Source organism: Camelus dromedarius, chromosome 19, assembly GCF_036321535.1.
Source record: "Camelus dromedarius isolate mCamDro1 chromosome 19, mCamDro1.pat, whole genome shotgun sequence".
NCBI classification, from domain to species: Eukaryota; Metazoa; Chordata; class Mammalia; order Artiodactyla; family Camelidae; genus Camelus; species Camelus dromedarius.
In genome coordinates this window covers 9152256-9179668 of record NC_087454.1, presented here as the reverse complement: position 1 = coordinate 9179668, position 27413 = coordinate 9152256, and the positions used below count along the sequence as shown (strand labels likewise).

Sequence of the window (27413 nt, the reverse complement as noted above, 5' to 3'; positions counted from 1 at the left end):
AGAGGTCTCTGGGACGTCTCCTATAAGGGCACTAATCCCACTCTCACTACCTAATCACCTTCCAAAGGCCGCACCTCCCAATACCATCACCTTGGGGATTCGGATTTCAACATACGAATTTGGGGAGGACACAGACATTCTGCCTACAGCACCAGAGGTGCCATCCTGGGCTAACTACCTCATTTCTCTGCACCTCGGTTTTCTCACCTGTAAAATAGGGATGGTAATAGTACCTATTTTACTGGGTTGTAATGAAAATGAAAAGACATAAAGCCATGCTTTAAATCACGCCCAGCACACAGAACGTTTCCAGTAAATGCCAGCTATTTTAGAAAGCATACAAGGTCTCTGCATTGTTTCTGAGGCCAAAACTTGAAATTCAGAAGCCTGGAAAACACTCCAAGCTTCATCTATGTCATTGCTTCTTGAGATGAGGAGCAGTCCAGCATGGAAGAATGAGACAGGTAACAGGAAGCAGAGGCGGGCCAAAGGGGAGACACTGGTTAACATTGTCCTGCCGTGTATACTTAGAACCTTTCATCTTGAAATGCATGGACTGTAGAAAAAGCCATCTAATTAGCCTGAGATAAGCTTTTTTTTTTTTTTAAATCAGAAGTCATAATGTTCAATGACCGTTCTTCAGATTTTGAACGTGGTTTCTCTTGTGCTGTTTAGTTAAACTGAGAGTTCAACCAGCCCAAGTCTAAACAGGATCACAAGGAAAAGACACCATCAGATTAATCAGAACAGTGCAGAAATAGTTTACTTGGTGGGGGGCGGGGAGGAGAAAGCAGGGGTTAGTTCTCTGTTCATTTCTACGTGACAATGAATCTTCCCCCAAACAAGGGGCTTTCTGGGACTCTACAGACAGCAGTTAGGTAGACTTTCCCCCCACGGCAGGTGTGCATACAACGCTTAGCCCTGGACTCACAAGAAACCTTTCCTCTCTGGTATAAAGCAACAGCGATGGAAATTCTCTGCTGGTTGAAAAACAGATCTGAGACCTTCACCCGCCGGAACCTTCTTAGTTGTGAGAACCATCCAGTTCCACAACCAGCATCTTTGGGGCTGGGGGGACACCTTATTGACAAGGGCGTTAGGAGGAGAGCGGCTTGGATTCAGAATGAAATATTTATAATCCCTCCCCGGGGGCCGAGAGCTCAGCACCAGGAGTCCACGGGCTTTGGCCCTCCGGACCTATTTTTCTCATTCTCCCCGGCAGGATAAAAATCTAAACTGTGCTTAAGAAACGGTGTTAAATGTGTTAGTTGACTGAATCTGGCATTTATAATGCAATTTAGCAAAGCTTTATATTGACAGCATGACATTTTTAAAGGGCCCTTTCTGATTAACAAGGTTCAGAATCGCTCCCTTGATTATGCGCGCAGAGCGAGGCTGAAACGCTGAGGCTGTGGAAGGGGGACGGGGCTCCTCAGCCGCCCGCGTCCTGCTCCGTTCCCGACCGTTTTGAGGGACAATGGGGCTGGGGCTCCTTTTTTTTTTTTTTTTTTTTAGGGCAGAAGAAAATGTTCTCTCGCTTTTCGGGGACTTGCTGTAAGAACAAGGCCTCCGTGGGTCGAGGGACGGCTGCAGATGTGTTTTCGGTGTCTGGATAAATAAAGCTAAGCTGTCCAGCCAGAGGCGGGCGGGAGGGAGACACAAGGCTCTCCTTCCAAAGAGCGCACTGAGAGAGCGCTTAACGTATCTCAGCTCCACCCCGAGTCCCGTTCCCGTTACAGTATCTCCTGAATCTCCCCTAATCATCCAACAAACACCTATGGATCTCACAGAGGAAGGAAGGGAGACACGTGAGTGATCTTCTACAAACGCCACCCAGAGAGGGATATAAATGGTCCTGGCTGGTTCCCAGCAGAGCCAGACGTAAGTGTTCACTCTCTTGAAGATGATGATCTTAGCAACCATCTGCGGAGCATCCACCTGCTTGCCAAGTGCCATGCTAAGAGTGATACCTTTTTTTTTTTTTTAATTGTGGTCAAATATAAACCCCACAGAATCTTCATTTTTGCGTACATTTTTCAGGGCACAGGTCAATGGCATTTTACTACATTCACCCTGTTGTGCACCCGTCCCCATCTGTCTCCAGCACTCCTTTCATTTTGCAAAACTGAAACTTCACACTCATTACATAATAACTCCCCATCCTCCACCCCGAGCCCCTGGCAAACACCGTTTTACTTTGTTTCTATCAGTTTGATTACTCTTAAGGACCTTGTGTAAGTGGAATCATACAGTATGTGTCCTCTGGTGACTGGCTTATTTCTCTCAGCATGATGTCCTCAAGGTTCATTTATGTTGTAGTGTGTGTCAGAATGACCTGCCTTTTTAAGCCTTTTTAAGGCTGGATAATACCCCATTGGATGGATATACCACATTTTATTTATCCATTCATCCACTGACGGATATCTGGTTCATTTCCACCTTTTGAGTATTGCAAATAGCACTGCTGTGAGTATGGATGTACAAGTCTGTGCCATCTAGCTTACTTCTGATTCCCAGGATGATGCTGGAGCAGAATTATTGTCCCCATTTTCAGGTGGTAAAACTGATGCTCAGAGAAGTGACCTGCCTAAGACCCTTCTCCTAGTGAGTGGTGATGCAGAGATGTGAAGCCATATCCATCTGCCATCCTCCCCACCTCTACCCACTGGTTCAGTTCAGCTCATGTGTTATGTCCACAAAGCATCTGTACTTCCGTTAGACAGTAAGTGTCCTTCAGGACAGTCTCTCTTCTTCGTCATCAGTTGTGACGTATTTTCCTATTTATGGCGAGAATCCAGGAATAGATACTCAGAGTTCAGAGATACTGGATGCCCCCTCCTCCACATCACACAGGGAGGAACTGAGCAGTCGGAGAATTCCGGAGATAGGTCCCGAGTGTGCTGGTACCCTGAGATGCATCTCAGCAGAGTACTGAGAGAGGGCTCATCCTCGAAGCCAGGAGTCAGTCCACCTGAGATCCAGAGGGGAGAGACCAGACCCAGGAGGTGATGTAGGTACCTAATTCTCATCCACTGCACCACACGCCACCAGCGGTGGGGAAAGGGATATGGAGACCCAGCCCTGGGTGTCCTAGGATACCTAGGCTCACACGTCAATCTCTCTGGACCTTGGACTCTTCACTGATATTGTAAGAAAAGCTATTTTTAACCTAAACAGAGAGTTTAACATGTCTGATTACTTGCGGGCGACTCCCAAATGATCCGCTTTGCAGAATCGGGCTTGCATAGGTTTTGTTTTGAACAAAGGAAGAAGGGAGTTAGCAGGTGCCCAAGGGATGGAGAACCGGCTGAGTATGGGAGCCGCTGCTTCCCAGGTGACAGGAGAGCAGAGGGAAGGAGGCTCCACTCTGGTACCCCAAGTCCCCGCCAATGGGAGCACTGGGCAATGGGGGCATTCTCCTGGGAGCCTGGGGCAGCAGCCATGGGGAGGGATTCTCAGGCCACTTTGGGGGCAGAGGATCACCCCCTGTCACTAAAGGGGGTAACTGGAGAGGCAGGAGACGACAGGTGCTGGGTGAGACTGTTCGTGCCGCTGCAGGAGTGAGAGTGAAGGGGACGAAAGCCAGAGAGTTCAGGGCTCTTGCGCTGTTCCTTTGGGATCCTGGGTCCCCACTGTAGTCCAGCCTTTACAAATCAGATGACCTTTGCGATTCCTCCCACATCTAACATGCTATGACTCGAAGCAATATTAACCGTGCTCCACAGAGGAAAACCAAGAGTAAGGCAGGAAGTCAGTGAGAGCACACACTGTAAACACTGTGACGTCAGTCCTTGAAAACGAGTGTTTTACAACACGTTGTTTCTGATGAAGCCGGGACACATGGCTTCATGCTGCTGATTCCAGGACTAATGTGAGAGCCCTGGGCCCAGGCGCCGTATCTGAGCTCAGCCACCTCTCCCCATCCCGTCATCCTGATGCCTGGTACCCGATCCCCCAGGCACCAGAGCGCTCGTGTCAGAGCAGCGCCTGGCAGCATGTCACAATGAAAGGACCCATCAGCATTTCCATTCTAAATACCGCCTTTGGAAGGATTTATTACTGGTCCATGAAAATAAACTGAAGTCCTACTGGAAGACAGGACTTTGGCATGTAAGCAATTTGTTGGAGGGGTTTGATTTTGGAGTGTGTGTGTGTGTGTGTGTGTGTGTGTGAGATGTAAGACAAGGTTCAAATTTATTCTGATTTATTTGTATGCTAACAGAAAACACCGTCAAAGGAAGAGTTGACAGCATACATTTCCCACCCCCCAGAAACAATAGCAAATGACATTCAAACAGCACAGCTGGACACCTTTCCACTTCCCAAACATCAAAGCCACGCGCTCTCTCTGGTTCAGCCCCAATGAGCTAACCAGTTGATTATCTAAGTGACAAAGCTGCAGGCACACGGTACAGCCCAGGCCCTCCCTCTGGGAAGGTTCCTGGGGTGGGCTAATGGCCCCCGGCTTTGCAGAGAGGGCGGCACCCGAACAGCCAGGCCACTGTTGCAGAAGCCTCCTCAGAAACTCCTGCCAGCCGTAGCCCCTTCCTCCTGCCGGACTGGGGTGGGGGGGCCCAGACCCAAACCGTACACCATCTCCAACACAGGAGCACAGGCTTCTAACGTCTGTGTTCCCACGGGATTTCACTGAGGGAGAGGTCTGGACTGGCCATGGTTTTTTAAATTTGTTTTCGAAACTGAAAAATGTGACTTTCCTGATGCAGAGCTGGGAAGAGACTTCCACCAGGAACTTCCACAGACTGCTCCTTTCTTAGCCTCAGTTGGCAGGACCGAGAGCGGAGATGAGAAAGGAAGAAATCCCACCAGAAATGATGCCAGAGGATTGTCCATAGGCAGCTTGGTGAGGGGCTAACAGCTGACAGTCATCCTCTCTATGGGCAGGCACCCAGTCCTGTTCTCAGGGTTCCTGTGTATTAATTGGTGAGGCCCGACCAAAGCCTGGTGTGCCGGGAAGCGCCACCACCCACTTCCGCTGAAAAGGAGCCTGAGGCCCTGAGAGGCGGAGTGGCTCGCCCCCAGATACACAGAAAGCACGGCGAGGAGCAGGTGTTCGAACTCAGGCACCCGACACCCACGCTCCATGCCAGCGAGCCCTGGCCTGCTCTGCTTTCGTGGCCACAGAGATGCCCAGAACCAGTGGCAGCCTGAGCAGCTTGTACCTGAGAAGCTAGCCTGACCCTTAGCTCTTTCCCTTGAAAATAAAACTGTCACTGACTTGGGCACTAAATGGAAGCGTGTGCATGTTGTTGGTGGGTGTGAGTGTGTGCACGTGTGACGGCCCGAGGGCAGGAGCCACGTGCCTGCCTGTAGGCACCTCACGATTAACACTGTGGCCGTCAGGAATGCAGAGAAAGGACGTCGGGGAGGACGCTCCGGTCCAGAAGGACGAGCTGACCTGTCCACAGCACACCGCACCCAGCTTACTGGCGGCACTGCAGGGCCCGGTACCCAGCTCTCCGACCCCAGCCCAGGCTCTCCCGACTACAGACAAGTGCAGGTGCACCTCTGACAAGAGAAAGATGGAGGCAGAGCTTGTCTGCATGTTAGGGAGGACCAGATGAGACCAGCCCGGGAAGGAATGAGCCTTAACTGACACTCTCTGGAGTTGGGAGTATCCAGTTTTCCAGCAAATTCTAATCCTCACAGAGGAAACACACTTGTTACTTTTGGCAGATGGAGGAGCATAAAGGAGGGGTCATGCTTCACTTGACATGAGCCCCCATCATTACCTAGGATGGACCACCCATCCTCCTGCAGAGGTGCCTGTTTTTCACTTAACAAATATTCTTGTTTTTAAAAGAGGTCTAATTAGGAGAAAATGACGTCAACAAATATTGCCCAGGAAGTGCTCCAGGGCCGCCTAGAAGTCCCGCTCCTTCCCAGCTCCTTGGAGCCCAAGGATGAATACTCACTCCCACCCTAACCCAGGGATGAGCCTGGACAGGGAGCCGAGAAGCTTCTCGGCCTCAGCACCCAAGTCGCCAGCAGCAAAGCCCTCCCTCAGTTGGTGCTGGTGTGGATAAGACATGAGGGGTGCAAACACGTGCTGGGCTTTCCAGAGTGCCTCACCAGACCCCTTTCCCAGAGAGACCCGAAATCCAGGCTCCCACGGGGCAGAGGTCTTTACCTGTTCAGGTCATTGACATCTATCGGCTCCCAGAAAAGCACCTGGCAGACGGTGGGTCCTTAAAAATATGTGCTGAATGAACAAATAGTTACTGACCGAAGGGATACTTCAAGGGCAGAACAGCTTCAGAGCCAGCCGACTTCAGACCTGATTGCCAGCAGTGAGCTTCTAGAAAGTCGCTTATCCTTCTCCACCCGGAGAACCTGGAGTCGGGAGGACCTGGCCCACTCCCTTGCGGGGAGGAATGTGTCCTGATGCCGGTGATCTTGAAGCACCACACACCTTCGACCCCCACGCAGAGCAGGAAGCCCACATGTCCGTGACTCTTGGCCCCAGCCAGAGTTTCTCAAGGAGATCACGTTCTTGTGATCAAACAGTTCATCTTCCAATCTAGTGGCCCTTGTGACAAATGATCCTCACTGGAAAGACCCTGTCCTCACCACTGCTGACCTTATAACTGGACATTACCTCCCCTCTCAGCTCTTCTGTCCTCTTTCCAGCTTGGGTGGTTCAAGGCCAGAGTCACCAAGGGGAACCAGGCTTCCCCTCAGTGGGGATCGCTTAGCGAAGTCATGGGCTCTAAATCTGCAAAGCAGTTTGGTCAACTGTATACCAACAGGACATCCCACTTCCAAAAATATCCTGCCTTGCAAGATCAGCTTACTCCCAACGTATCAACATTCACAATCTGTTCGCCCTAGTATGGCTTCGAGAGAACTTGTATCAGTATAAATATTACTTTAGCTTTTAACTGCTAATTATATCAACATAAACTTAATTTATAGTGATAATCACAGCCATAATGTGCTGCTGCCAAACATCACCACTGACGCTTTGAGGCATCGTGTAAACTCAGCCATTAGCAATCACGTAAATGCTCCCATTACTCATTATGATACTGGCTAAAGAACTTCTCTAATTGACTTCTTCCCAAAGTCCACAGTAGGTAAGAACCGAAGACTAGACAACGTGGGTCAATTTATTACAACAAAGTTGTTTCTTACAACAGCCTGCGCTGGCAAATAGGAGACTGCAAAGGAGGACCTCGGTCTGGCGCAAACACGGTCTCGGTTTTAAACTTAGCTCGGGTCTCATTATATCAGCTGAATCATAACATTCTCACTCAGACAAATGCCTGAGTGCGCTGCTTCTGTCTGCCTGTGTCAATATAAAAAGGGAAATTTACTGCATCCCGTAAATTCATACCGCTTTTTTAATTTAAGAGGTTCAAAGTGCTTTACTAATTTCAAATATTGCTCCCTTTTCGGTGGCAGTTTAGTGGACATTTGTTTACGCCTCCTGAAAGGTTTTATACCACTTTCCCATCTTGAGGCTACAATACCCCAGTTTTGCTTGGGGAACTTACCCACCCAACACACTCAGCTCATACTGTCCTCATGAAGAAGACTCCATCTCAGGAGTGAAGCATGTGGTCTAGGATCGTCCAATCAGCACATTCACCCGCCCCCTGTCCACAGTGATTGGCCCAGGTGTGAGCACAGGGCCCGTGTCTGGCCAGGGAGGGTCAACGAGACTCGAGTGTAGGAAGTACCATTTCTCTTCCCTCCATTCGGTAGGAGGCTCAGAAGAAGGCACTGAGGGCTTACAGCCTCGATCTGCTGACCCCAGGGGAGATGCTGTCTGAGAGAGAAGCAGCCTGCTGAGGGGAACACAGCTAAAACACCGAGAGTGGGAGGGAAACAAGTGCCCGTGACATGTAAGCTCCTGCATCACAGTGTGTCTGAAACCAGCCCTTTCCCTGCACTTTTCAGTTACACGAGTTGAGACTCCCTTTTCAGCTTAACCCAGTTTACCATCACTTGCAGCCAAAGCAATCCTAGTTGGTACAGGCAGCAGGTGGACATGGGGTATGATTTTATATGTTTCTAAGATGAAGAAATGGGAGCATAAAGAAAAAATGTCCAGTCAGTAATGAAGCTGTATAAACGAAACACAGACGGGTGAGCAGATCCAAAATATTCCAGAACCAACGCACCCTGTAGATACAAAAGTTTTAACAAAATTCAAAAATCAGAAGCCAGAGTCGCAAGCCAAAACACCTGTGTCTTTTCCTTTTCACGTATTTCTGATTCTCCAGTTGTTTCGGTGCTAAAGCAAGCAAAATCTCTGGGGAGACAAACAGAAGCTTCAGGAGAGATGTAGGGAATTCAAGTGGGAAGAAGGGAGTGATTTGGGGTCAGTGAAATGATCAATTCTAAACCCAGGAAAGTTGGTGGGAGACTAATGTAAAATTTGAGAAGCCCAGATATGTAAGATCGTCTTGCACTTGGGAAGCCTGGTTCCGTGTGCAGGGCTGAGCCAGTGTGAGGAAAATCAAATCCTCGGGGCTTTTGAAGATGCAGTTTTTCATCTTGGAATCCGTATTCCCAGCACCCCACCTACTGCTCTCTGCCGGTGCTGGAGCATGTTATCTGTCAGGGTCCCCCCAATTAGCACTTTGAATGCAATCACAACATTGGAGAGCGTGCCCTCATCTGCCAGGGGCGGGTTGGTTTCTGCAATTAAGCTGAAGTTCAGGTTTTGGCTAATAACAAGAGGGGAATGTGACAGTGAACGGAATGCTCACTCATTAACTCATGCTAATGGGCGTGTAACCACCCAGCCACCAGCCCGCCAGCGTGAGAGCCAGGCACTCGGTGTCACTCTGATCTCAGAGCGTTCGCAGGTCTATTTCACAACATGACTGAGGTCTGGTGGTGACCTAATCGGGAGCGGTTTGGAGGGAAGAGAAAAGGATGATCTGATCTTGTTTTAAGTGCCAGTCTTAGTCTCAATATTTTATGAAATAGTCATTAATTTTCAATACAAAGCTGATGGTCCTATTATGAGGCCCGCATGTTTATGCAGGAAACGTTGCCCGGATATCCCTGAGAGTTCAGTGAACGCAGGGGAAAACCATTATCTCTTATTTATGTAAGGCAAATGGTAATTACCACACCAGTCCAAGTTGTCTGAGAAGACAGGTCACTGGAAAGAAGAGGGCGGACTGAGCATGACACTGGGACAAAGAAAGTGCAGGGAATGAAGCCATTGTGTTCCCTGAAGAAACTCTAGAATCCCTTCCTTACTCATTCCTTGAGCACAAGTGTATGGAGTGTGCCCCTACTACGCGCCAGCCACTCCCACAGGCGTGTTCAGTAGTCCAGAAAGCAGGAGAACGCAGCGCAGGGGCAGAGTCCCTGCGTAGCCTGTGTGAGGCCGTGGGTTCAATTCCCAGCACCTCCACTGAAAAAGGAAAATGCCCATCCGTCCATGGTGGGAAGCACACGAAGAAGGCGCATGGGTAAGACCGTTGTTGCCGCGACTACAGGATGAACAGCTTAAAACACATTCTCTAAACACAGCGGGTCATCTGTCCTGAACGACAGTGTCTGTGAAAACCCATGGAGCTGTGTGAAGGGCCTGGCAGGTCTGCAGCGTGATGGGGGCCATCTGTCACGGGGGTCATGGGCTTGGGCTCCATTTCAGCCGCTGCAGATGTGCCCCTAAATGGATGCTTCCATTTTAACTATTAATAAGATGCAGACTAGTCCCACTTCCCTCTAGAGCACCATCTATTCAAAATTAATTTATTAAAAATGCATCCTAGTCATTAGTGCTAAGCAGATTTATGAATAGCAGATCATTTAGGGTACATAAACGCGTGGGCCCTGAAGTTTCTACCTGTGCCACATTTTCTATCCTTTATGCAGAATCCTGGCCCTGTGTGTTGATATCTGTCGACCACCACTTTGGAGGTTATTTATTTCTGCTGGTCCATTTCTCATGGTGATGCAGCTTTCCAGCATCTTCTGACAGGTGGTAGCTGACGCCAATCTATATTAACTTCAGTTTATGCTGAAAATATCCCACTGAGTGAAGGCAATGTTCGGATTATGGTCTGGGTGTGTGTTGCCTGCGAGGGATAGTCTTAAATTTTCTTTTGAAATGAGGAGCATTTTGGCTTTTAATTTTCTGACTTGCACTTTTACTATTTTCTTTTTCTTTTTTTAGACTGTCAGCTGACTTAGTGACAGCTGGTAACGTCCGTGACAAAATACATATTTTAAAGAAAGACCTTTAATAAGAACTCAGGCAAAATCTTACGTAGGTTTTCTCCATTAGCCATTTTATTAGTGGGGGTCTGGATTGTGCTGGTAGAATAGAGGAGAAAAAACCTTTTTATTTTAAAGCCATAATCATAAAAAGAGTTAAGTTAGGGGGCTAGCCCTTCAGGAAAATTGCACTTTCCTTGACATTGTATAATTTCAGTATTAAGAAGCATTTTAATACTTAAGATACTTAAGAAGTATCTTTAGTACTCAGAAGTATTAAGACACATGTAAGCCAGTTTCTAATTTTCAAAAGAAAATTAGGTTCATCTATTCGTCACTGAATTTCCAGGCTGAAAAGAGATCACAGAAAGCACTTGGCCTGTCTGACAGCTGAGCATCCTGAGGACTAAGGAGTGAAACACGTGGCTCAGGGTCCTATAGCTGCAGTGGTAAATCCTGTGCACAAACCGAGATCTTTCCAGTATACCAGCCTCCTAGCTCCCTGCTTACCATTCTTCGTGAGTCTAAACTTTCTATTGCCTTATGTTACTGCTTATCAATGGAGAAGAGAGAAATGCCGAGTTTTAGAGTTGGAAAGACTTATATACTGACAGACATCACGTAAGTATTTAGCCAGCCCTGCTCTGCATTAGACATTACACTGGATGCTGTGGAAGCTAACGTCAGTCATTCCCTGCTTAAAGTTTTCATAATTTGAGGAGTGTGTGTACGTGCGTGCATGTGTGTGTGTGTGTGTGTGTGCACTAGTGTTGATGCCAGGGTGGGTGTAGGGGTCGGGAGGGACAGTTACCAGAGAAAAAGAGCAATCTTGTCATTTGCACTGTGTTATAAGGAATATGATACCAAGTCTGTCCGGGGATAGGAGGGAGCCCGGGAGAGTGAGCGCTCCGCCTGTGGTCTGCAACCCAGGCTTCAAAACCATGCAGAGAGTCTTATTTTTAAAAAGCTCAGCTTCCAGAGCACACCCCAGGGCCACTGAATTGGAATTTCCAGACCTGGAGACCCAAAGTTGCATTTTTAAAATGCTTTCTACCTTGTGCTGATCAGGCAAGTTTGCAGAGCATTGTTCTATTCTACCCAGGGGGACGGGGGCTGGTCAGAATTGACTTAGGAGAGCAGCATCTCTGGCACTAAAACTTCCCAGCTGGAGAAGGACTTTCCAGGCAGTCAGGGAGGGCAAACAAAGCTCAGTCCAGAGTTCTTCGGACGGCCATTCTCTCCACCAGGCCATCTCTGACTTCCCAGGTGGAACAAAAGCTGACAGGTCACTGTACCCACCACCGAGGTATTCAAGCTGCCCATTCCTTTGGGGAACACAGCAGTCAGCAAACTGCAGCCTTTTGGAGCAGAGCTTCTGAGGCCAAGGTGCAGGGGTGGGCAGTAGCTCCCTAAAATACTGGAGATCTCACTGGAATTAGAAACAGATCTCCCTGGAACCCACCCCAATTCCAATATAGTTGTTTGCATTCCATTGCTCATTCATGAGAAAATAAAGGACAAGAAATGACTTTTCCCTAAACTTACTCAGTTTTTGAAACTCTGAATAGGAGGATCTCTGCTACTTAGAGTATGCAAAGTAATACTTAATAACGTTTTAAAGTATCCTTAATTGGAGAAATAAAAAGTTGTCAACCACATGTCAGTCCTTGAAATTTACAGAAGGTTTTACTGGTCTCTGAAACCCGGAAGTCTGGGAACAGTCGCTCTATGCCTTCTAAATAGAAGCCTTTTTTTTTTTTTTTTTTTTAAACTCCGCTCTTTCATACACTCTCACATACATTCAAATCACACCACAGATAACCCTGAACCTTTTTAATTTGCTCCTTTGGGGGTGGGGGGCAGTGCTAGCTTAACAAATTGTTATTCCTGTTCAGCTTATTTCATTCACTATATTGTCCTTCCTGAAATCAACCTGAATGCAGGCATATTTAAAATAACTTATTTAAACTTGCGTTAGAAACATGACCTAACCCCTAAAATCACTAAACAGAATTTTAGAGCGACTACAGTTTTTCCCACTCCTGGAGGGAGAAGTCTGTTACTCCATCTCCCCAAACCAGTTTGCTCTGGGAGAGCTGCTGCTTCCCTTTTTTTTTTTTTTTTTCAGTCGTAATATTTGATGTCATCTCCTGCTCCAGAACTGCAGATCAGCCAGCAGAAGTACTTGTCTCCCTTGTGGCTAGGGGGCTCAATTTATGTGGATATGAATAAGATTTATGGTGTGTAATAAACATTAGTAAAACGTGACAAAAGAGTGAAGATTTAAAGACACTTACTAATTTGAGATGACATTTTAAACATTCTCAGTCTTTCGAGCAATACATACTTCAGGTCTTTATACAGGTTTCCAGGCAGAATGCCTATTAGGGAATGAAAATCATCTGCGTACTTCTCCCTCTTTGCGCGGTCCCCCACTTCATTTATCGCTCCCCAGTAGCGATCCTATCCATCAGTCTTTAGTGGTGCCTTTATGCTCAGCACCTAGATGTTAAACAAATTAGAATCTTAATATATGAAGTGTGACTATGAGGTCTAAAAGGAAATAGGGAAGAAAAATATTTGAAAGAAAAAAAAAAAAAGGCTGGCCATGACTTAAGTCCTGGATGCCCTGTTAGAAGTCCAAGTTTTAAAGGACTGAAATTGACAGAGTGCCAGTCTTTTGGAAAATGCTGCCAGGGCCCTTTTCCCTCTTACATGGGAAATTATACAAGTAAATCTACCTAGAAAACATGTCATGGATTTGGAAAGTTGGGGCTTGGCCAATTTTCACACATCTGGTTTGCCGGGCAGTCTCTGCTCATCAGATAATAAGGACTTACGTGAACCCAGCTTAAAGTCCAGGGCCATCCTCTCCATCCGCATTTGATCTCACCTGGACGCCGGCCCTCCGCTCTGGCCTGGCCCTCTCCATTCAGGGCCTCTTTTATTTCCAACACAAAATGGTCTCGTGTTGTTAAATGGTCTCTAATTTTTCTAATAGTCAACAGTAGAGTTTCTCGCTGGTTTTCAGTAACACGCTTTATTTTGCCTCCCTAATTTGCTCTCAGTTGAATCTGATTACATTTACTTGGGCAAAAGGGAGGGGCCATGGCTACCCAGAAAGCCATGGACTTGAAGTCGTCCTAATGATCTCATGGGGTGTTGTGTGTAATGCAAACCCCAGGTCCCCTCCACTCTGTGCAGATGCCAGTCTTGGTGACTGACACATACTTAAGCACTCAGGGCTGTTTTCCAGTGTGTGATTTACTCTCCCCCTTTAATTACCCTGGAGATGGTGAGCCAAGAACATTAGAGGCTTGGTTTTTAGGGCAAAGAGTATTCCCTGGAACAGGTCACAAGCAGCACCTTGGTCCTTAGCTAATTCAGGGACGAACTGCATACAGGTTCCAGGATGGCCCATCTCTGCATTTCTAGTAATTTCGAAAATAGAGACCTAGGAGAGGAGTTGCAGTAGTGAATTATGGTCAGTTACAGAAGAGAATTTAACTTACTCCAAGGTAGCCCATAATGTTCAACAGTCCATATTACAGGCAGCTATTTTCCTCTCTTCTCCAACAGCAGCATCCAGGACCCCACACATGGAGGGGCACAGGTGGTTCCGTGGTTCCCCCTCTTGCATTTGCTCCAGGGGCTGCCCAGGTCCCCCTCACACCTTTATGGATAAATGAAAGTCTTGATGCCATCACTAGGTTCCTGTCATCAGCGCAGGCACTGTTCAAACTTCGGGACACAAGAAATAGTGTTTGCAGTGATGATTTATTATAGCTGGGGGCTTTCGCACACCCATACACTTGCATCTTTTATACTAAGTGAGTTTTTTTTTTTCACCTTTATAGATGCTACCTCTTACCAACGACCCTCATGTAGATCCATGCCTGGAATGATTTTTCCACCAGTGGGCCACGAGTTGTAGTTTGCCAGGCCTGCCTTCTTTTCGGGGCAGAAAGAGCCTTCCAACTTCATCATGGTCCCGCTCTCACATGTGAGCTAACCATGCCCGGAGAAGGCCTTTTCCTTGAAAATGGTAATTTCCGTATATTAGAGATAGTTCTGTGCTATGATCTAGTACAATCTGGTATGTATGGGTTGCAAACAAAGCAACTGTTTTCCTTGAAGAAAACTTCAGCAGTTATAGGTGCTAGGGCTCGGCTCCCCTGTTGCCAAGGTCTCCAAACGGTCCTCATCCCTTGACACCCTCATCGGTACCTGGAGGCAGTGTGGCACGGTGGTTTTCAGCATCAGAAGGCAGGTTGTACGACCTTAAGAGAATCACTTAATATCTCTGGATCCATAAAATGGTGAGAGCATTAGGTCAGACAGTCTCCCAAGTTATTTTTGGTACTAAAAATCGGTGATTCAACACTAACAATGGTTGGCAGGCAACTCCGTACACGCTGTTCAGCGAACAGTATCTGTTTATCTCGGTGTTTGGGAAATTTCCCTCTGTTTTTCAAACCCTGCCCATCTTTACTCAATGAGTCTTCGTTACGCATTTCTGACTGCTTTTTTCTTCCATTCATTCATGAGGTCGACTGGCTTCTTTTGCTTTTCTCTCAAAGCAAATGAAGCTATTCAAGCTTGTCCTTAAGCGGAGGTGCAAAAACTAGATCCTCAAAGCAAACATAATAAGGACTATTGAGACGGAATTGTGAAAATCAACACTCAGATTAATAGACGCAATTTAACTAAACAAGCAGGGCTATTATGGAAATTTCCCAGAAACCAGGGTCTCTAAAGCTCAGGCAGAACCAGACTATGGACTGATGGGTTGGGCCCCTGTCCCCACGTCTAACTGCTGCCTGAAATGGTGACCTCCTCCGTGTATTTAGGAGTAAAATGCTATCATGTTAAACAGGCAAACAAAAACACCGAAGTGGAGGGCAGAGAGGAATGAAATAGGAATGGTAGCATGTTGATAATTATTGAAACAAGGTAAGGAGGAGGAACACATGGGGTCATTCTCTTTTTTTACTTTTCTGTATATTAAAATTTTTCCAATATAAAAAGTTAAAGAAATGTCAGCCCTGTAGCTGGTCTTACTCTGGAACTAAGAGGTTGCAGAAAGAAGGGTAGAAGGCTCTAGAAATCCATCTGGCTGAAGTCCCTGAAGGCATCCACGAGGGAGGATGCTGAGTATCCATCATTCAGCCATTAACACCTTTGGGAGTTCCAGAACAGTCCCATAATGATTTTACTAACATCCCAGCTCCTCCTCGGAGAAATGCAATCATTGTCACAGCATACCCAAAGGTGGACCATAACCTTGATGAAATTAATTAGACAAAGCCCAGGAAATTCTTTTCTTCTGCTTCATATATGTTTGTTTGACCTCACCTTCTCCCGCCGGGCAATAGTTTGTGGTATATTTATACAATGGAATGCTACTCAGCCATAAAAAAGGAGTAAGATGATGCCATTTGCAGCAACATGGATGGACCTGGAGATTGTCGTTCTAAGTGAAGGAAGCCAGAAAGAGAAGGAAAAATACCACATGATATCACTTACATGTGGAATCTAAAAAAAAAACAACGAAATTACTTACAAAACTGACTCTTGGCATAGAAAACAAACTGATGGTTAACAGAGGGGGAAGGAGGTGGGAAGGGATAAATTGGGAGTCTGAGATTTGCAGATGAAAAATAAATTAAATAAAATAAGTAAGTGGAGGGCTGAGCGCACAGCTGTAACTTGTGGTTTGACCTTGGACATACCCTGACAACCACAGCCCAAAGCCGCCACTCGCCCCAGGCTGCATCCCTTTGCTCTGGAGGTGGGCTGTTCCCCTTTCAGGCCCACACCCTTGATTCTGGAATCTTGACCCAGGCTGGCAGCTCCAGGCCACTTGGAGAGAGAAGCACAGGGTTGTGAATGATCTTGTCCCACCTTTACAACCACCTGGCCAGACCTTCAAGGCCCCACCTCTGAGCCCCAGGAAGTCCTGTAGACCCAGAAGGAAGCCCTGGCCCAGTCCCAGCCCTTTCTCAGCAGTCAGGAACACCTCCCTGGGAGCAGGCAGTTGACAGCTGTCTCAATTCCTTCCTCTTTAATACTTTGTCACTCATCTCTCTCTACAGGCATGAATTATCTATGAATAGATGGTACATCCATTTATTCACTCATTGGTATATCAAATATCTATTAAGCACATTCTACATGACAGACCTGGACAAGCTCGGGGAGGGCAATAGAGTATGAGATGCTTCTTTACCTTTAAGGTCTTTCCAGGCCAGGAATTCTGTTTCTTTGTTTCAGCGCCCAGGGTGGTAGCTGACCCTTAGTGGTTATGCAGTGTGTCCCTGTTACTATTAATGGAAGTGGCCAGGGCCGCCCATGTGGAGCAGCAGACCCAGGACAAATCACACCTTACAAGAGTGCTTCGCTGCCCCCGTCGCTTCTTTCAGGAGGTAACTCTGATTAAATGAACAACAGGAAAACCCTGGGAAAGAAACAAAAGGAATTGTCCCAAAAGGGCAACTTGCAGCTGGAGGTGCAGGTGAAGGAAGCAGGGGGTGAGGTGGGGCGAGGAGAAGATGTCATCGGTGGGCTGGCAGGGAAAGTCCTCAGCGTGGGAACCTGTAAAGCCTCTGAACAGGTTTTCAAGTAGAACCTCCCACTGTCCTTTTCCCATTCCCCTCGCCCCAAAGTAGTTCTGGCTGCCTGATTAAAAACATCACAGGGCACTGGCCAGGCACTAGGCCAGGACTGAGCAGCCCTGTACTCACATATTGTACGCTAAGTACAACCCTGAGTAAGGACCCATGAGCCAGGAGAGGCCAGGAGGCCCTTCCTCTCTCTGCAGTGTCTTTATTCTCCTGTTCTCCAAGCAGAAAGCCAGAGCTGAGGATTAAAACACTATGACTGCGTCCTACACCTCCTACTGGAGAAAACCAGAGACAAAGGACAGAACGGCTGGAGGAGAGAAAACCCCCGGGACAAGGACGAAAGACTGCCCTTGAGTAGCTGAGCGTCCTCGAGTTCTCTGCTAAATTTACTCTCTTGTATCATGGTTCCCCACGCTGCCCCGCAGGAGAGTCACGAGAACCAAGGAAATAATAGATGTGAAAAGCATTTCAACGGTTGCTGCCTTAACCTTTCATCTGTAAAACGGGCACAGTCATAGCACCTACCTCATAGGGTTATTGCAAAGATGAGTGTTAATGTATATATATAAAGTGTTCAGAATAGTGGCAAAGACAGAGTAAGCATTTATGTAAATGTTCACTATATTAAAAGTCAGATCTGGGCAGGACATAGATGGTACAAAAAGTTTAACTAAGAGTTACTAAACGTCGATACCATTTACAGAGGTGGTGGTGGGTTTCAGGAGTCAATGCGGGATGGGGAAATGTGCAAGGATGGAGCTGTCGAGGAGACGAGGCAGGGATCAGAGGACTGAGCACACCGTTCTCTCCTCCCTTCTCTGATCTCCTGCCTATGTCTCCATCACCCAAACCAACCACAAGCAGAGGGCAGGTCCAGGTGATGCTGTCCGTGGGGCCAGCCTCGGGGGGCACAGAGCATGGATCTGACGGACGCAAAGCAAGAATAACCAGCACGGCTGTTCTTAGTAGTGATCTTGGTACTAGCATTAACCAGTGCAGACTCGTGTTATTGTTATTAACACTGGGCATCTCTAATAACGGGAATTGCCGCTTTTGTTATAGATTTGAGTTTTACTCTTAAATGGCTTTCTGTTTGAAGGATGTGTCGACGTCACTGTTTCATTTGGGCAGCTCTGTTGTCCAAGTTAAAGAGCAACCAGAGCCCAGAGCAACTGGGGTCTCGTCCTGAGCTGGAATCTCAAGCACTCGCCTGCCTGCAGTCCACCTCCCGTCCTGAGAAGTCTCAACTTCCTTTCATATAAAAGCGAGAGACGAGTTCTAACTCTTACAGCGCAGTTGTGAAAAAGAATACCCTGCCAGATCAGTACCAATATGAGGAACTGGCAGATATAAAATTCTAAAATATTTCTTAATATTATGCACGAGTTCTGACTTAACAAGCCTGGCATATTGTGGCTACCCTGTTAAAAAAAATCCGCTGATCATTTTTCACAACTTATTTATTCTTGGTGCCTATTTCCCTTCCAAGGAAGGAAGGGGATAAAAGAACTTTAACATCTTTTTTCTTTACAGAGTGCTTTTTACATTATTCCTGAAATGCACTTCCACACAGAGAATATATTTCGGGGGTCTGCCTTCTGATTCTTTTTTTTTTTAATCTAAATTATTTTCTATAGACTTTTTAAGCACTTTGTTCACCTAAATGTGTGTATTTCTGCTCTAATTGAAATTCCTAAATAGTCACTTTCTGAACTGTCAAAATTGTAAGGCTGTTGATGGGCGCAGCACTGGGGTTTCCATGGCAACTACTTTCATTGCCTAGGCGACGCTGGTCTGGTGATATCACCACTGAACTGGCTCAACTCTTGAAAATTTGGCGCCTCCCAAAAATGTGCAAGTATGTCCTGAAACTTTAACGGGCTTTTATTTTTAATGGCTGGCACCAAGCTTGGATCTGCCAGGACTCAGGAAGCAGCAGCTCTGTTCTGAGTTTCATTGTGCAGCGGATGGGAGATTTGACAAGCATGCTCATATCACCAGATCCTATCTGGATGGTGATGTTTTATGCGACTAGCTCACAAATAACATTACCATCAGTCATGGCGGCTGAGATGCAAGTAGAGTTAGGTGACAGAATCTTAGTTCACTCAAGAGATAATAAGATGCTTCTGAATATGTCACAGTTGGAGTTTAGATGGTCTCACAACCCTGTTTTTCTCTTTTCCTGCTTTCTCTTTTTGTTTATTCTTTCTCTCTTTCCCTCCTTCTTTCCTTCTTTCTCTTTTCTCTCTCGTCTGAAGAGACGAGGAACACTGAAAGCTGGAAACATCATGATTTGTTCATTTTGGATGTCTGTTCATTTAGGATGTAGTGTGTCATTCCTAAACTACCTCCTGTTAAACTGTTTGTGGGAAAGTTCCATTCAAAATAAATCATTTCTTTATAAGCAGTTTTATTGGTGCGTGGTCAAAAATTACCCAGGGAGAAGGAGATCATTTAGCTTGCCTTTTTTTTTTTTTTTTCCCTGTCTATGGAACTCAAGTTTCTTCTAATTACATCCGGAGGATCATTTAAACAGGGTGGTCCATTTTAAAGCAGCCACATTTAAATCTACTTTGCATTAAATGAGCCCGCTTTTAGATGAGTTTGGCTGGCTCAAGAATACATCACAAAATGCAAATCTGATGATAAATAAAGCTTTGGCTACATCAAGGAAACGGGGAGCATTTCAAAAAATGATGTTAGCACTGACTGCTAAGTGAAATGGCATTCCTTGAACACTCCGCATATTTTAAACATTCAAATGTATGCCGCAGAATCAAATATGTCCATTTGATATGTGGCAATTCGTAAGTAACACAAAATAAGAAGATGGGGTGCGAGCTTTCCCTCACAAGTGAACACTAGTGAAAAGACAAGGGTGGGAAAGGGCTGTTGGAAGTCAGGAGAATGAGGAAATGGCTCTGCATACTCACTGCAGGAGTCATTTCAAAGTAACCCGCGGGCAGGATGCGGGGCGCCCTGTGCCAGTTACTCCGCATCTCCTTGGGACCTGCTGCTGCTGCTGAGTTGTTGCCGCGCTCGGTTTGGCTCTCAGGAGAAGAGGGAGGTCCTGAAAAGGGGAGACTATAAGGTAGGACTCAAAATAATTTAATGGGCTTTTAAAACAAAACAGTTCAGACTGTACATACCAAAAAAAAAAAAAAAGATTATTCCCTTTGAAGTATTTACCAGTGACCGAAGTCAACCTCCAGTCCCTCTCCCCTTCCCAGGGCTCAGAGGGTGGGGCTGAAATTCCAACCCTCTGATCACCTGCTTGGTTTCTCTGGCACCAATCTGGATCCTGAAGTGATCTCAGAGCCCTGAAAAGAGCCACCTCATTAGCATAAACTCAGGTAGGGCAGAAAGGGGCGCGTTATGAATAAGAAAAGACACTCCTATCACTCAGGATATTCCGAGGGTGTCTGGAGCCCTGTGCTGAGGACAAAGACCACTGCGTTCTTTATTTTATCACTGTGGTCTACAGCAGGAAGCTTCCAACTAGGGCACCAACAGTACCCCTTAATCTCCCACCCGCAGGTGCGAGTGGCCCCCAACCTTAGAGGTGGGTCAGTTTCCCCTTCCTTGAACGTGGGCCGACCGTGTGACTGGCTTTGACTAACGGAATGCAAAGAAAGTGACATTCCTGAACTTCTGAGCCCAGGTGTTAAAAGAGCTGGTGGCGTCTACTTTTTCTCTTGGGGAACGAACATTCCCTTTGGAAGTCAGCTGCCATGCTTTCAGAATCTCAGGTCAGATGTTTGGATGACCAGAGAACACACTGAAAGAGACCCTGGAGGATGAGCCACCCTGCTGAATGCAGCCACGTCATGACTTCAACTATACCACGTGGAGCAGAAGAACCTCCCAGCTGATCCAAGCCAACTTAGAGCATGGGGACAAATCACACACTTCTGTAGTTTTAAGCCAATAAATTCAGGGCAGTTTGTTACAGAGCAGCAGGTAACTGAAACATGGGCCTGTTGATAATCTGATAGTTTAGTATCTTAGCAACAGAACCTCACAAAATGTCCTTCCCAGAAGCATCTCTGTTGTGCAGAATTCTGTTACACAGAGAAGAGTGTTAAAGTGAGGCTCCATGTAGGAAAAATTTTGAGGACCATGTCATATTGAAAGGTTACAATCTTGAGCCTGGTTAATTCTGATCGTGCTCTCTCCAGTGTTTCTTTTCTCTGTCTTCCTGTCATCAGTTCTCTGCACTTTTCTGTATCCTAGTTTACTCACTTGGTGACCCTAATATAAGGACTAACTATAAACTCATGAATCTTCTTCCTAAGCAGCTATGCAAAGACTTGCTTAGCCAAGTAGGCTTTTTGCTACTTATTATAGTTACCATTTTCATTGCTTAATTTTGTAGAACCTATAACCAAAGCCCCAACAGTTGGTATTTTAAGAAAAAAGAAGAAATTTATATTTTTCTTAACAAGCTCAAGAGGAGAGAACATGGCTGGCAGGGCAGATCTACACCATGTGGTCATGCAGGGATCCAGGTTCCTTCCATCATGCTGCTCTGCCACCTCCCAGGGCACGGTCAGTGCTGGATTCCTGGGGTTCCTGGAGGATGGTTAAAGTCTTGGAGGAACTCATACACAATATTTTAAACCAAAGTCTGGAAATGACCCACAAGCACTTCCATCCCCCACTGCGACCTATGTCATGTGGCCACACCTGGTAGTCAGTCACCTGCTGGGTAGCCATGTGCCCAGGGAGCATCTTATCACTATGGCAGCCACATACTCAGATTCTACATTTCTCATAGGGAAGAAAGAATGGGTTTTGGTTAAATAATTAGAAATACATACCACAGATATCTTGCAGTCTTTGAAGACAATCTCAGAAAAAAAATGGCATTTCAAAAAAAAAAAAAACGAATAGCAGCAGCATGATTGTAATAATTAGCTTGGCCACCAATGTAAAAGCATGACAGCTGACTTCCAAAGGGAACAGAAAGTTGAGAGAGAAAAAGTAGACGCCACCAGCTCTTTTAACACCTGGGCTCAGAAGTTCAGGAATGTCACTTTCTTTGCATTCCGTTAGTCAAAGCCAGTCACACGGTCGGCCCACGTTCAAGGAAGGGGAAATTGACCCACCTCTAAGGTTGGGGGCCACTCGCACCTGCGGGTGGGAGATTAAGGGGTACTGTTGGTGCCCTAGTTGGAAGCTTCCTGCTGTAGACCACAGTGATAAAATAAAGAACGCAGTGGTCTTTGTCCTCAGCACAGGGCTCCAGACACCCTCGGAATATCCTGAGTGATAGGAGTGTCTTTTCTTATTCATAACGCGCCCCTTTCTGCCCTACCTGAGTTTATGCTAATGAGGTGGCTCTTTTCAGGGCTCTGAGATCACTTCAGGATCCAGATTGGTGCCAGAGAAACCAAGCAGGTGATCAGAGGGTTGGAATTTCAGCCCTACCCTCTGAGCCCTGGGAATGGGAGAGGGACTGGAGGTTGAGTTTGGTCACTGGTCAGTGATTTAATCAACCATACCTACTCATGAAACCTTGATTAAAAAAACAAAAAACAAAAAGCAAGGAGGCTAAGAGAGCCTCCTGGTTGGTGGACGCACTGCTGTGCTGAGAGAGCAGCACACATGGGTTCCACGAGGAGAAGGCATGGAAGCTCCATCATCACATCCGCCCCGTTCCCAAGATCCTGCCCTGAGCGTGTCTTCATCCGAATGTTCATTGTATGCTTTATAATAAAATGCTAATTGTGAGTATAGCACTTCCATGAGTTTGGTGAGTCATTCTAGTGAATGCTTGAATCAGAAGGAATCAAGGAAGCCACGGAATTTATAGCCAAGACAGCAGAAGTGTTGGCAGCCTTCGGACCCCACTTGTGGCTGGTGCCTGAAGGAGGGGCAGCCTTGTTAGAGAGCTTGCCCTTCCACTTGTGGGATCTGATGCAAACTCTGGTTAGTTAACGTCAGAATTGAACTGAATTGTGGACACCAGGTTGGTGTCGGAGAATTGGCGTCGGATTACAATGTCAGCCTGTGGCTGAAACAAAGGTCCCAGGATGCAGAGGGCTTGGGTTTAATTGCTCATACTCTTACTCTCCACGTGGCTTCTCACGAAGACTCAATTTTCTCATCAGGTGATGGTTAAAGGACCATATCTACATTCAGGGCTAATATGAAGGTTAAACATACAGGAAAAACACTTTATGAACTGAGGAACACAAAGCAAACATTAGCTACTATTGTGGCCCAGACTCTAATGTATAATCAAAAATCTTATTTATAACCCAACAGGAGCTTTGTGGCCCCATTTTTACCCTTTTTCACGTCAAGTGAGAGAAATGATGAATGTAGATTCCCAAAGCTAAAGATATAAATTTGGTTCCATGTGTCTTCTGTGTGCATGTCTGGGATTTTTTCAACCAAGTTTTTTCCACTCCGTTCCAGGCAGAAAGTCGACAATTTCTTCTCATGAATCATCTTTCTGTGGCACACTTCCACACCCGGCAGAAAAATTATGTGAGGCCACGGTCTCTACTGGCCCACACTCAAAGAAAACATGCACAGCCCAACTCCATGTGGTCTTTGAGTCATTCCTCAGATCCTGAACTCTCTCAGCCCTGGAATCGGAGTTGGTTAGTGGGAATCCCAGCTGGATGCTTTGCGCACAGTTGCTCTCCAGAGTCGGCAGAAGGGGATGGTGATGGAGTAATGTGAAAAAGCACGTTCACTTGCTGCATCCACTCATGAAAATGAGGCTCTACCTCTGAAACAAAGATGAAACGAACCTGTGTGATTTTTTAACAGTTTAAGACTCTGGTTTAGTAGGATGCTACTTTCCCAGGAACTCGATGACCCAACGCAAAGACGGTCAAGGACAGGGAATATATTGTGGACCGACTGTGTACCTAGGAATGTAGGGATTAAGAAAGATGAGAAAAACACCCAACACCCGAATTCAAACATGTATTGAGAACTTCCTTCCTTCACTGAAACACAGTCTGGGACCTCAAGGTCTCTATGCACGTACACACACACGCACATGCACATACAGAGACACACACTGTCTCTTTGAAGAGACAATATATATAATGAGTATATTGACACTTTACGTTATCATCGTCAGGGTCTTACAAAGGAAAGCCAAGAATAGATCCTCAATGCTCTATGTACCGGTTTCTCTTCATGGATGGAGCCTGAGACCCAGGCACTGGACTTAACTTGCCAAAAACTCACCAAGTCTGACTTGATGTGCTGAGAAAAGCATTTCCCTCTTGTTAAATGACCTCGCCTCATCCTGGACCCGTAAAAAGAAAGCTTTCAGATCATTTGTCTCCATCACAAAACTTATAAAAATGAGGATTTAAAAAAAAAAAACTTAAATTATTTTGGCCCATAAGTTTCAGATGGGGTTGTATATTTCCCTAAAGGGTCAAAAATAGAACATTTATTAAATGGCAAGTTATTCAAAAACCAGCACAGGCCCCAGTTGTCTTTCAAAAGCTCTGATTTACTGCATATTTCTCCCTTGAGAAAGGCCTTTTTAAAATGTTCATTTCCATTTTAAGAGGCTGAGGGCTTTGATCTGTTGGGAGCATTCTTCTGTCCCTGCCTGGGGCCAGTAGGCTACTCCAGGCAGAGCTGGAGACTTGCTCTCAGGGCCTGTATTTTCCCCTGGCCTCCCCTGGCATCCAAACAGCATCTCCGGCATCTGCATTCCCCCTGGTTAACGTGGAGGTCCGAGCCGGTGAGTCACCACACCAGGGGACGTGGGGCCACCTCTGTTCTTCACTCCTCTGGAAGGACCCTGCTGCCAGGACATCAGACAAAGGCAAGATAGGCTTTGGCATCCCTTGACCCAGTGGCAGCTGCCAGGCCTTCCTTTAAATTATTCAGAATCCCATAATCAATTTACCCTTGTTACTCCAATAAAGTCAAATCACAGCCTTTATGATATTAGAGTGCATTCTGCTTTTGAAAGACTTTTGTCTTCATTTCTTTAGCTTTGCACGGGGGCTGCTGATACGGGCACAGAGTCCGCTGGGCATGCATTTTTTTCTATTGTAGATGAGTGGGAAGATAAAGGGTGACGTGGGTCACTTTCAGTATCAAAAACTCTCGCCCGGCTTTGTTTTCAAATGACACCACACTTGTGCCTGTGGGACCACCTCCGGCCCTCACTGCACCTTAGCGCAAACTAGAGAGGCTGCCCTGAAAGGGCAGGTTCAAGTCCCTCCCAGGTACTCATCTTGGTGAGCCACCAACATGCTAGGTTTTAGCTCCCACGCACCTTACAACTGTAGGCACAGTGTGCCTGCCCTCCTGGTGTCAGCGTCCTGCCCACATCTGCCCCAGACACACACACACAGACACACAAACACACACACACACAGAAATCACGAAGGCGGCACCAGATGTTCCTTCCAGTACTAAACAGTTCATTATTCTTGCCCCTCCTCCCTTCCTCTTCTCTTCTCCTTTCTCTCCTCCTCCCCATCCCCTCTCTCTCCCATTCTCTCTGCAGCAATATAGTGAAAGCGTATATAAGCTTTGCATGCAGTCAGCCTGAAGAGGCTCCTCCAATAATTCAGGGCTGGGCCACACTCAGAGGGAGCTGGCCCTCAGCACTTCATCACTGGGCTGTTCCGTTGAGTCTATTCCACACGCCAGATGACTGTTAGTAGGAACAGGCCCAGAGGGATGCAGAGACAGAATGAACCCTTGATGGAGGCGGGCCCGCCTGCCCTTGGCTCCCGCTGCCACCTTTCACAGGTAAATGACATGTACAGCCGTAAAAAACCCACAACTCTTCCATTTTCCCATAGCACATTTTGTTTGTTTGTCAGATTACACATTCAATCAATGGTGAGAAGCCACTGCACTGTCCGAGGCGTCGCATAATCCGGTGTAAACCCTGGGCTCTACGGGCAGAAAGGAAACCAATCCAAACAGTTTTCTACAGGCTGTGACCCACTGCAGAGAGAAAGAAGCAATAACAAGGGGATTTTTTCTCCAGCTGACTTTCTATGGCAGGGAGGGAAAGAAATTGTGTTCCCCAGGAGAAAGTGGTTAATTTTATTTTATTTTATTTTATTTTATTTTTGTAGCTGCAGGCAGCCTGTGGATAAGTGGGTATTACGATCCTGGTACATCTCTAATTAATAAGATCAATTGCCACTGTATTTTCTTTTACAAACTCATTTAGATATGTCAGGGCTGCAATTATTTTGAGAACGATCTGGCTTTACGCTTATTCATCTTTCCTCTTCCTCAAGGAGAAAGTAAAACTGTCAGCTTAAATGCCCTTTGAAGTCTGTTTTAGATCCTTGATTGAAAATTAAAAACAAAGTCACTATCCTAGTGCCACTTACAGGGTCAGAGTTCCTGTCCTCACATTGGAGTGTGTGTGTGTGTGTGTGTGTGTGTGTGTGTGTGTGTGTGTGTGTGTGAGACTGCGTTAATTTCTGTTTTTAAAAGGGTCACATGTTGGCTTTCTAATAACACATTGCATCCCTTTGCCTTAATCTCTTTAGATCTACAAGAACCTTGAAGTTTTATATTATTTTAAAACTGAGAAGCACCGGGCAGTCATTATGCTTAACTGTTGTTTTTCAATTCGGAGAAGGATCTCTAGCCAAATAGACATTGTAAGTCTTGGTAGAAACCTGGAGGATGGTTTAGGAAGCTTCAGTCACCAAATTCCTGCCTCCTGCAGTAATTACCACCAATTGAATGTGCAGAAATCAGCCCCCACTCCTGAGGACTCAGATGTCACTCCACCGGGTGGAAGCGCCCGCCATCCCTTCTCCAAGTCTGTGTGCCCAGCCCCGACAGCTTCACCACCAAAAAACCCAAGAACCTTCCCGGTCGTTCCAGCCCTCTCTGCGAAGTCCCCCATGGACCCAGACACACAAACTCGGCCATCCCTGCAGTGCCAGAGGAATGCTTCTAGACACTCCATCTGGGAAGGGTGAACCCACACTGTTTCAAAGATGACTTAAACCTTTTCTTGGAGAAGACAGGCTGGCACGAGGCTAACACATCAAAGAAACTGCCCTGAACCGAAGCAGCCATCTCTCCCCGGCCATACCCTGCCCGCTTCACCCACCCTCGCCGTCTGTCTGATTTGTCTTTAAGGTTTTAACACCATCCCTCTGTTGACAAATGAATACTTCTCTGGAAAATGAGGTATTTCCAGAAGCTGGCAGACACGGACTGGAGCGCACAGCTCTGGCTCCCTCGATCCATTATTTGAACGGGAGAGGCCTGGAGGTTTGTGCTAGCATTACGCTCAAGTTGATGATAAATGTGGTCTGGCCGGGGTGGTAATAAGGGACTTTCTAGCCAGGTCCTGTCTAGACCTCGGTTTGTTAGGGAGTGAAAACCACAAAGGGGGAAGCGGGGGCTACAGTTCCCTGCTCCTCAGAGAAACTGTCCTCGGGGAGATGGAGCCACATTTCAAGTCCGAACCCCCGTCCGGCCCCCCACGGCGGCTGCTGTAAATAACATTAGCCTGTCTTTCAGCGAGCTCCGGGAAGCTTAGACCCTGAACACGCTGTTTGTTGTCTGTAGTTGTGCATTAGGCTCAGTACTGTCAAGTCTAATTAT

General features: G+C 46.6%; 1 long non-coding RNA gene across 1 annotated transcript; it reads right to left on the bottom strand.

Moving 5' to 3' along the window:
- Positions 1–15776: 15776 nt before the first annotated feature.
- Positions 15777–23567, bottom strand: LOC105089097 (uncharacterized). The gene is made up of 3 exons (XR_010376813.1): positions 23123–23567; positions 19763–19899; positions 15777–16660 (listed from the first exon to the last, which is right to left on the bottom strand). It is a non-coding gene; the product is annotated as an uncharacterized LOC105089097 (long non-coding RNA).
- Positions 23568–27413: the final 3846 nt, after the last annotated feature.